The following is a 9,887-nucleotide window of genomic DNA, read 5'->3' as shown; positions in this document are numbered from 1 at the left end:
GGGAGACAGGTGCTAAGGAGCACAAGCGTCCGGGCCGAGACAGCTATAGAGGGACCAGGTGAGCTGGGAGCCATTACCTGGGGGGATGAGAGAAGGGCGGAGGCACTCGGGCCGGGCCTGGACGTGATGGTGGCGGGGTATGCGCGACATGGGGAGCGGGGAGTGCAGTACCTGGAGTTGGGGAGAAGTATAGACCTTGCACTCGGGAGAAGATCAGGAATGAAGTTTCGGGGACCAGAAGGTCTTGGGGTGTGTGGAGGTGGGGAGATGTGCTTATGTCCAGCTCCATTCAGCTTGTCTTGGCTTAGCTTCTTCCTCCTTTGTGGATAGGGGTTCTGCCAGTGAGAACCAGACCTAAATGCCGATGGAGCATCTTCCCTTTTCCCAAAGGTCTCACGCTCTCAGAACATACATTCCTTTCCACCTAACTTAGACCAGCCCCAGAATGTTAAAGCCTGAAAGGACCTTGGAGAATAGGACATAGATGAGAGCTGGAAGGAATCTGTAGTCCAACCTCCTCATTTTACGGAAGAGGAAACTGAGATCTAGAGAAGTTAATGACTTGACCAAGATCACATGCATAAGAAAGTATCAGAGACGGGATTAGATCCGGGAACGACCTGGAGCGGTCAGTGTTGTTTACATAGTACCATACTTCCCAAACAGATGGCAACCCATCCAAACCTTTTCATCCTGGACAATGCAGGTTTCTCCATAAATCTTCCATAGATTATTGATCTAATATCTGGATTCCATGCTTTGGCACTTTTGGCACTTGATCTGCCCACGTGTTATGCCTTACTCTCTGTATATTATGCCTTATTCTCTCTACATTGAATTAGAAATATGAAGTTGAGAGTGACTTTTTCCAGGTAGGAATGACAGTGGAGAACCCAGGTCTCCTAATTCCCAATAACAACCTCCCCCCACAAAAAAACAAAACAAAAACAAAAACAAAAACAAAATCTCTCCCCACACAACCCATAGCTTTGGGGGGAAGGGGTACTTGGGGCACTTCTCTGGAGTTATACTTGCCTTAGAACACTCATCCTCCCATCACTCACCTTCACTCTCCTAATTAGGTGTGTTTCATGTGTTATTTATGCTAATGACCATTCACTCAACAGGCATTAATAAATATAATCACAGATTCTATGCAAACACTATGCTAGGTAGGCATTTGGGAATACAATTTTTTTTTAACAACAGCAGTTTGCATTCTACTTGAGGAAAAACAGTATGTTCACGGAAAATATGTGTACATATATTCAGGACACTGTAAGTACTATTTGTGTACAATACATACAAAGCAATATCTGGGAGCATCAGGAATATTCTTGTGTCAGAGGCACTTAAACTGAGACTTGAAGGAAGCCATAGATTCTAAAAAGCAGAGATGAAGAGGAAGTGCAATTCGGGGCATGTGGGACAGACTCTTAAAAGCTTGAAGGCAGAAGATGTCATATGTAGGGGCAAGGGTGGGAGAGCAAATAGACCCATTTGGTTGGAACATAATGTTTAAGGAGAAGTAGTGTGAATTCAGTCTGGAAAGATAGTTAACGCCAAATTGTGAAAGGCTTTAAAATGCCAGAGGAAGCTTTCTGAGAAAGGAGGTGGCATGGTCAGACGTGAGCTCTGGGGATCTCACTTTGGCAGATGTGTGGACAGATTGGAGAAGGAAGGGGCTAGATAAGGGAAGATCAGTTAGGAGCCTATTGCAATGGTCCAGATGAGAAGTGAAAAGAGGCTGGTCTGGGATAGCTGTATTCACAGAGGAAGGGGATGGATTCCAAGTGTGATGGAGGCAGAACTGATGAGAGTTTGGACTGGATATGGGGAATGTAGAGAGTTGAGGATGACTTCAAGGTTGTAAACCTGCATGATTCTGAGGATGGTGGTGTCCCTAATAGAAACAGAGAAGTTAAGAAGGGTGGGTTTGAGAGGAAAGATAATAAAATTTCATTTGAGGCATGTTAAGTTTGAGATATCTATCTCCAGGTAGAGATGTCCATTAGGCAGTTGGTATATGGGACTAGAGCTCAGGAGAAAGATTAAGGTTTGATATAGAGATCTGAGAGCCATCTGCATAAAAATAGGATGGAATTCTTCACAAGAACCCCCTGAGAGAGGGTATAGAGAGAAAAAATAAGATCCAAAACCACCTTTTAGGAGACACCTATATTTCAGAGGCAGGACACGGACAAGCCAAAGAAAGTTAATGGCCAGACAGGTAGGAAGAGAACCAGGAGAAAGCAGTGCTATCAAAACCCAGGAAGGGGAAAACATCCAGGAAAAAGAGGTGGCCAACAGTGTGGGATGCTGCAAAGAGTTCAAAGACAAAGAGACTAAGAAAAGACCATTTGATTTTGCCATTAAAAGATCCTCATTGACCTTGGAGAGAGCAATTTCAGTCAAGTAATGAGTTAGGACCTATCAGATTGGCTAATATGACAAAAAAGGAAAATAATAAATGTTGGAGAAGCTGTGGAAAAATTGGAACACTAATGCATTGTTGGTGGAGCTGTGAACTGATCCAACCATTCCGGAGAGCAATTTGGAATTATGCCCAAAGGGCTATAAAGCTGTGCATGCCCTTTGACCCAGAAATACCACTTTCGGGTCTTTTTCCCAAAGAGATCATAAAAAAGGGAAAAGGACCCACATGTACAAAAATATTTATAGCTGCTCTTTTTGTGGTGGCAAGGAATTGGAAATTGAGGGGCTGCCCATCAACTGGGGAATGGCTGAACAAGTTGTGGTATATGAATGTAATGGAATTCTATTGTGTTGTAAGAAACAATGAGCAGGAGGAGTTCAGAGAAACCTGGAAGGACTTGCATGAACTGATGATGAGTGAGATGAGCAAAACCAGGAGGACATTGTACACAGTATCATCAACATTATGTGTTGATCAACTGTGATAGACTTGATTCTTCTCACCAATACAATGGTACGAGAAAGTTCCAAAGGATTCATGATGGAAAAGGCTCTCCAAATCCAGAAAAAAAAAAAAAAAAGAACTATGGAATATGGATGCGGATTGAACCATACTATTTCTTTTGTTTTTGGTGCTTTTGCTCTGATTCTTCTCTTATAACATGACTAATGCAGAAATATGTTTAATGTTATTGTACATATATAACCTATATCGGATTTCCTGCTGTCTTGGGGAGGGGGGCATGGAGGGGAGGGAGGGAGAAAAATTCAAAATTAGAAATCTTATAAAAACAAATGTTGAAAACTATCTCTACATGTAACTGGAAAATAATAAAATACTTTTATAATTAAAAAAAAAGAAAAAGAAAGTGGGTTGAGGAGTATAGACAACTTCTTAGAGTTTGGCTGTGAAAGTGAGGAAGACTATATAATGTGATTGTGTGCAGAGCTGTCCCTAGGATGCACCCAACTGAGGCTACTGCCCAAGGTATGCCCTTTAAACAGCGGTAAGAGAGGCAACTGTTCAGGGAGACAATGGCTCCCAGCAGCTGGTGTCCAAAAAAGAAGTGAAACTCATGTACTTACAATGAACCCAAATTTACCTCTCCTCTTCCTCTCCTTCCACATCCAGTAACTAGGTCCTGTCTTTTCTATCTCAACAGTGTTTTTTGAATTAGTTTCCTTCTTTCTAACCCTACTGCTATTTGTTTATCCTCTTTATGTTTATTGCTTATATACTTATATATACGGTTGTCTCCCCCATTAAGATCCTTGAGAGCAGAAATTGCCTCTTTCTCTGTATTTATATACCCAGCACCTAGTACAATGCCTGGCATACAGTAATTCCTTAATAAATGCTTGATTAATTGAATGATTATCACCCACTTGAACTACTGCCAAGACCCTTCTAACAGGTTTTCTTGCCACCATTCTCTCCCTCTTGTAATCAACTTAAGCCACTCTCTGATTATTCTTCCACGTGGAGATGGACCCGATCAGTTCAGTTTAACAAACATTTATTAGCTTCGTAGAAGTCTTCTGATGCTGATACTTCATTGTGCAGTGTGGCATCAAAGGACCTGAGTTCAGATCTCAAATTTGCTGTATGTGGGGCAGCTAGGTGGTGCAGTGGATAAAGCACCGGCCCTGGATTCAGGAGGACCTGAGTTTAAATCTGGCCTCAGACCCTTGACACTTACTAGCTGTGTGACCCTGGTCAAGTCACTTATCCTCAACTGCCTCACCAATAATAATAATAATAATAATAATAATAATTTTGCTGTGTGCCACCTCAGGCAAGTCACTTAGCCTTGGTTTACTCATCTGCCAAATGAAAGAGTTGTATTAGATGAGTTCTAAAGTTCCTTCCTGTTCTAGGTCTATGATCCATCTACTAAAGCACAGAATGATTGACTGCAAGGAGTAGCAATGGAATTACAGATTCTTGAGTTATCCAAGTATTTCCCAGGCACTGTGTTGAGTGATAGTGATACAGAGTTGAAAAAGACAGTCACCACCTACCCTTAAGGAACTAAAATAAACTTAAACTTAACAGTCAAATGGGAATAATAATAATTTCTGGCATTTATATAGGATGACTCAAAAATCTTATTGAAGTTTTATGCTACTACAGCTTATTAAAACACAAAGACCTTGGGAACATCTTGCAGAAAACTTTAAGGTTGGCAAAATACATATATTATCAGGGGCATCTGGGTGGCACAGTGGGTAAAGCACCAGCCCTGGATTCAGGAGGACTTCAGTTCAAATCCGGCCTCAGACACTTGACACTTATTAGCTGTGTAACCCTGGGCAAGTCACTTAACCCTCATTGCCCCGCAAAACAAACAAACAAAACCATATATTATCTTCTTTGAGTCTCACAACAATCCCAAAGGGTAGGTACCCACAGGTACCATTATCCCCATTTTACAGATAAGTAAACTGAAGCTGAAATGAGAGCAGTTAAATGACGTGTTCCCAAATAACTACACCATATGGCAGAGTGTGATGAGAGTAAAAGAAATATTCAAAGCACTATAAGAAAGTTTAAGAAGGCAGGGCAGATACATCCAGAAGAGATCAAGGAAGACTTCATGAATACAGTGGCATCTGAGCTGGGCTTTAAAGGAAGAGAAAGCTTTCAACAAGCAGAATTCGGAAATTATTACAATAGTCCAGGAAGTCAGGGTTTCAACTAAGTGGGTGGCAGCGTGAGTGGAGAGGAGGTATTAGAAGAAAAGATAAAGTAATGTATGGTACCTTTATCAGATTTGCAGATGGTCTGAAACTGAGGAAAATAGTAACACATGGGATGAGAGAGTGAGGATTCAGAAAGATCTCAACAGGCTAAAATGATGGGCTAACATTAAGGAAATCAGATTTAACAGGTTCCAAAAAAACCAACTTCACAAACATGAGATGGGGGACCCTTATCCCAGTAACAAACAGTTCATGTGCAAAAGATCCAGGGAGCTAATCCCAGAGGACTTCACAAAACACACTAATCAGCATGCTAAATAAGACAGATATTGGAAATGGTCAATGTGGGCATTTGTTTTGTTTCGCTATACATGTCTGAATCAGGAAGGTATTGGTTTGAGGGTTTTGGGTGAGACAATTGGGGTTAAGTGACTTGCCCAGGGTCACACAGCTAGTAAGTGTCAAGTGTCTGAAGCAGATTTGAACTGAGGTCCTCCTGACTCCAGGGGCAGTGCTTTATCCCCTACACTACCTAGCTGCCCCTTTTTTTCCCTTTTTTTTCCTACAGGGACAGGGAGTGGGTTGGGAGGATGCTAATTTGAAAAAAAATTTTTTTTAAAGAAAAAGCTCCAGGGAAGTCAGTGGACTGCAAGCTCAATTTATTAGATGAATCAAGCTAATGCAATCTTAGAGTAAACTAAAATATAGCTTCTAGGAACACCGGAGTTGATGGTTCTGTACTCTACCCATCTAGAAAATGTGTTCAATTTGAAGTACCACATTTTAGGAAAGACACCAATAAGCTGGAAAGCAGTCAAGGGAAACTGACCGTAATGGTGATGGTAATGGAAACTATGCCATCCAAGGGTTAGCTGAAAGAGTTGGGTATGGTTAGCATTTAGTGAAGAGAAGAAAACACTCATTGGGGGTGGGGGGGGCAGTAAAGGGGTAGGAGAAAAGGTAGCTGTCTTCTAAGTACTTAAGGAGCCATCTATCACATGGAAGAGGAATTCAACTTGTTCTATTTGGTTCCAGAGGCCAGAAATAGTGTCAGTGGGTAGACTTTCCAAGAGGTAATTTTAGGCCCCATATTTTAAAAACTAAAATAAAGAACAAAATTTCCTAACAATTAGAGTCAGCCAATGGTCTACCTTGAAAGATAGTGGGCTCCCCTCACTAGAGGTCTTCAAGATGAAAGACCATTTGTTGTAATGGTGGCTAGAGAGGCATCATTTAGGTACAATTTGAACTAGACAGCCTTTGAGGTCCCTCTCTACTCTGATATTCTGTAATTCTACTTAGTACTTCTCCATGTTCCTGTTTTCTTATGATCTACCTTATAATTGTTATGTATTTATTGTATTGTTGCCTTTTTGGATATGTGTCATATATCTTCACCTTGTGTATCACATACCATCAAGTGGACCAGAACGGGCCTCTAACCTGTGTATGGCTGGATCTGCACAGAATAGGCCAGAAACAGGTGAATCAGGAAACAAACAAACAATGATTTAATTTCTAAGTGAGGAAAACAGCTTGTGAGCCAAGTCCTCCTTCCTGAGGAGGGATGGGGCTTGTTCACTCATGGCGGCAACTGGGCTTTTAAACCTGAAAACCACACACTCTGGAATTTCCTGGGTTCTGCGTAAACAGTCTCCAGGTACATTGATCACAATACAGGATTGATGAATCTTGTATGATCAGTCTCTAGGTCGTTAAGGTTGTTGAGTCTTGTGGTGGCCCAGCAGGATGCAGAACCAAGATAACAAAGTGGCAGCAAGGCACCTGGCTCAGTTCACTTGACGGTTACAGGCTCAGGGGAATGTTAGCATGTCTGGAGAACTCATTGATCTCTTCAGTTTACCCAAAAAAGCCTGGGAACTGATTGTTCATTTCAGCTTTGGACTCAAAGTCTCCTGGAAAATATGGAAACTCCAACAAATGCAAGTGATTAGTAAAATCATTACGTATATCACCCAGATACATACTTGACAGCTGAGGGGGTTACACATTTGCTATGATTAATCCAAATGGCCTAGTGAGACTCAATGCAGAAAAGGCAATAGTTTCCATTGTACTGACTACAGTATATGGAGTTCTCTTGAGTGACAGTGGATGTGCTCTCACCATCCTTAGCTCAGGGTTCATCCCACTTCCTATAATAGATACACTCATATACAAACAATACCCTTCTCAGCCTGCCTTCATCTTATCTTGTTGGTTTTTTTAAGTATTTTATCATTTTCCAGTTATATGTAAAGATAGTTTTCAACATTAATTTTTATAAGAGTTTGAGTTCCAAATTCTTCTCCATCCATCCCTTCCCTCCCCAACACAGAAAACAATCTGATATAGGTTATGTATGTATAATCACATTAAACATTTCTACATTAGTCATGTTGTGAAAGAGGAATCAGAACAAAAGGGAAAACTCTCAAAAAAGAAAAAAAAAAGTAGAAACAGTATGGTTCAGTCTGCATTCATATTCCACAGTTGAGGCAGTTAGGTGGTGCAATGGATAAAGCACTGAGCCTGGATTCAGGAGGACCTGAGTTCAAATCTGGCTTCAGACACTTGATACTTACTAGCTGTGTGACCCTGGGTAAGTCACTTAATCCTCATTGCCCTGCAAAAAAAGAAAAAAGAAAGACAGATTCTACAGTTCTATTTTCTGGATTTTCCATCACAAGTCCTTTGGAATTGTCTTGGATCATTGCACTGCTGAGAAGAGCTAAGTCTATCACAGTTGATCATCACACAATGTTGCTGTTAATGTGTACAATGTTCTCCTGGTTCTGCTCACTTCACTCAGCATCAGTCCACTTAAGTCTTTCCAGGTTTCTCTGAAATCTGCCTGCTCATCATTTCTTATAGCACAATAGTATTCCATTACATTCATATACTACAACTTGTTCAGCCATTCCCTAATTGATGGGCATTCCCTCGATTTCCAATTCTTTGCCACCACAGAGAGTTGCTATAAATGTTTTTGTACATGTGGTGCCTTTTCCCTTTTCTATGATCTTTTTGGGATACAGACCTAGTAGTGCTATTACTGGGTCAAAGGGTATGCACAGGATTGAGCCCATTTATAATGTCTTTGTCTGTGTTGCATTGCATCCCAAGAGCTCTAGCAGAATAGAAGTTCCTAAAATGTAGTTTTGTCTATACCCAATTAGTCACATGTTGTCTCCCCTACTAGAATGTAAGTTGATTGGCTTCCATCCTCAACAACTAGCAAAGTGTCCAACACATATAGACTCAATAAATACTCATTTGACTCCAAACTGCTCTCCCTTCCTCCAACCACTCCCTAGCTCCATCATTTAGTCAAACAATCAAGAAGGCATTTATGGGGGGGGCGGACAGCTAGGTGGCACAGTGGATAGAGCACCGGCCCTGGATTCAGGAGTACCTGAGTTCAAATCCAGCCTCAGACCCTTGACACTTACTAGCTGTGTGACCCTGGGCAAGTCACTTAACCCCCATGGCCCCGCAAAACAAACAAACAAACAAACAAACAAAAAGAAGGCATTTATCATTTGCCCACTAAGCATCATGCATTGTACTAGGCATTGGGGATGAAATGACAGAAGTGAAACAGGCCTTGCCCTCCCTCAGAGAGCTTTCATGGTGCCTAGGAGACACATGTATAGGCATATGCAAAGCATATAGAAGGTAACCTTGGAGGGGAAGCCACTGGCAGCTGGATAGACCAAGAGAGAGCGCAGGCAGGAGCTCTTGAGCTGAGTCTTAAAGGAAAAGGGAAAGATTCCTAGGAATGAAGGACAGCCAGAGGAAAGGTGGAGAAAAGGAGATAGAGAGTCAAACAGGAAAAGCAGCAAGGGGACTAGACCCCAAAGTGCATGAAGGAAACTAATACATATTGCTAGAGGCTTGGAAAGGCAAGAAAGGGCCAGGCTGGAGAGAACTTTAAATGATACCTAATGGAGGAGTTTATATTTGTCCCACTGGATTTTCTGGAGGGGGAAGAGAGGAAAGGGAGAGGAAGGGAATGGAAGCGCAGTGACATGGCCACACCTACACTTTGGTGGCTGTGTGAAGAATGGTTTGGAATGGAGAGAGGCAGGGAAACCAATTAGGAGGATATTGCACTAGTCCAAGTAAGAGATGATGATAAGGGCCTGAACTAAGGTGCTGTGAATGGAGAGAAAGGGGTATATGTGAGAGATGATATGAAAATAAAAATAGCAAGAGTTGGCAGATGATTGGATATAGACTAGTGATAAAGGATAAAGGGGAGGGAAGGAGGGAGAGAGAGAGGGAGGGAGGAAAGAAGGAAAGGGAAGAAGGGAAAGATAAAGGGAGGAAGGTAGGAAGGAAGGGAGAGAGGGGGGAAAGAACAAAGGGAGAAAGGAAGAAAAGAAAGAAAGGGAGGAATAAAAGGAAAAAGACAGAGAAGAAAGGAAGGAAGTGAAGGAAGGAGGGAGGAAAGAGGAAGAGGGGAAGGAAAAGGAGGGAAGGAAGGAAGGAAGGAAGGAAGGAAGGAAGGAAGGAAGGAAGGAAGGAAGGAAGGAAGGAAGGAAGGAAGGAAGGAAGGAAGGAAGGGAGGGAGGGAGGGAGGGAAGGAGGGAGGAAGGAAGGAAGGAAGGAAGGAAGGAGGGAAGGAGGGAGGAAGGAAGGAAGGAAGGAAGGAAGGAAGGAAGGAAGGAAGGAAGGAAGGAAGGAAGGAAGGAAGGAAGGAAGGAAGGAAGGAAGGAAGGAAGGAAGGAAGGAAGGAAGGAAGA

General features: G+C 42.1%; 1 protein-coding gene across 1 annotated transcript in view; it reads left to right on the top strand.

Moving 5' to 3' along the window:
• The window catches only part of SDR42E2 (short chain dehydrogenase/reductase family 42E, member 2), a 44,204-nt gene continuing 34,317 nt past the window's right edge, over positions 1-9,887 (top strand). The window contains exon 1 of the mRNA XM_043975926.1: positions 1-58. The gene's annotated coding sequence lies outside the window, so the exon portion shown is untranslated. The remainder of the gene's footprint in view (positions 59-9,887) is intronic.

The sequence above is a fragment of the Dromiciops gliroides genome, chromosome 1 (genome assembly GCF_019393635.1).
Source record: "Dromiciops gliroides isolate mDroGli1 chromosome 1, mDroGli1.pri, whole genome shotgun sequence".
In the NCBI taxonomy this organism is placed as follows: Eukaryota; Metazoa; Chordata; class Mammalia; order Microbiotheria; family Microbiotheriidae; genus Dromiciops; species Dromiciops gliroides.
The sequence above is the reverse complement of the archived record's forward strand: the minus strand, read 5'-3'. Positions and strand labels throughout refer to the sequence as shown.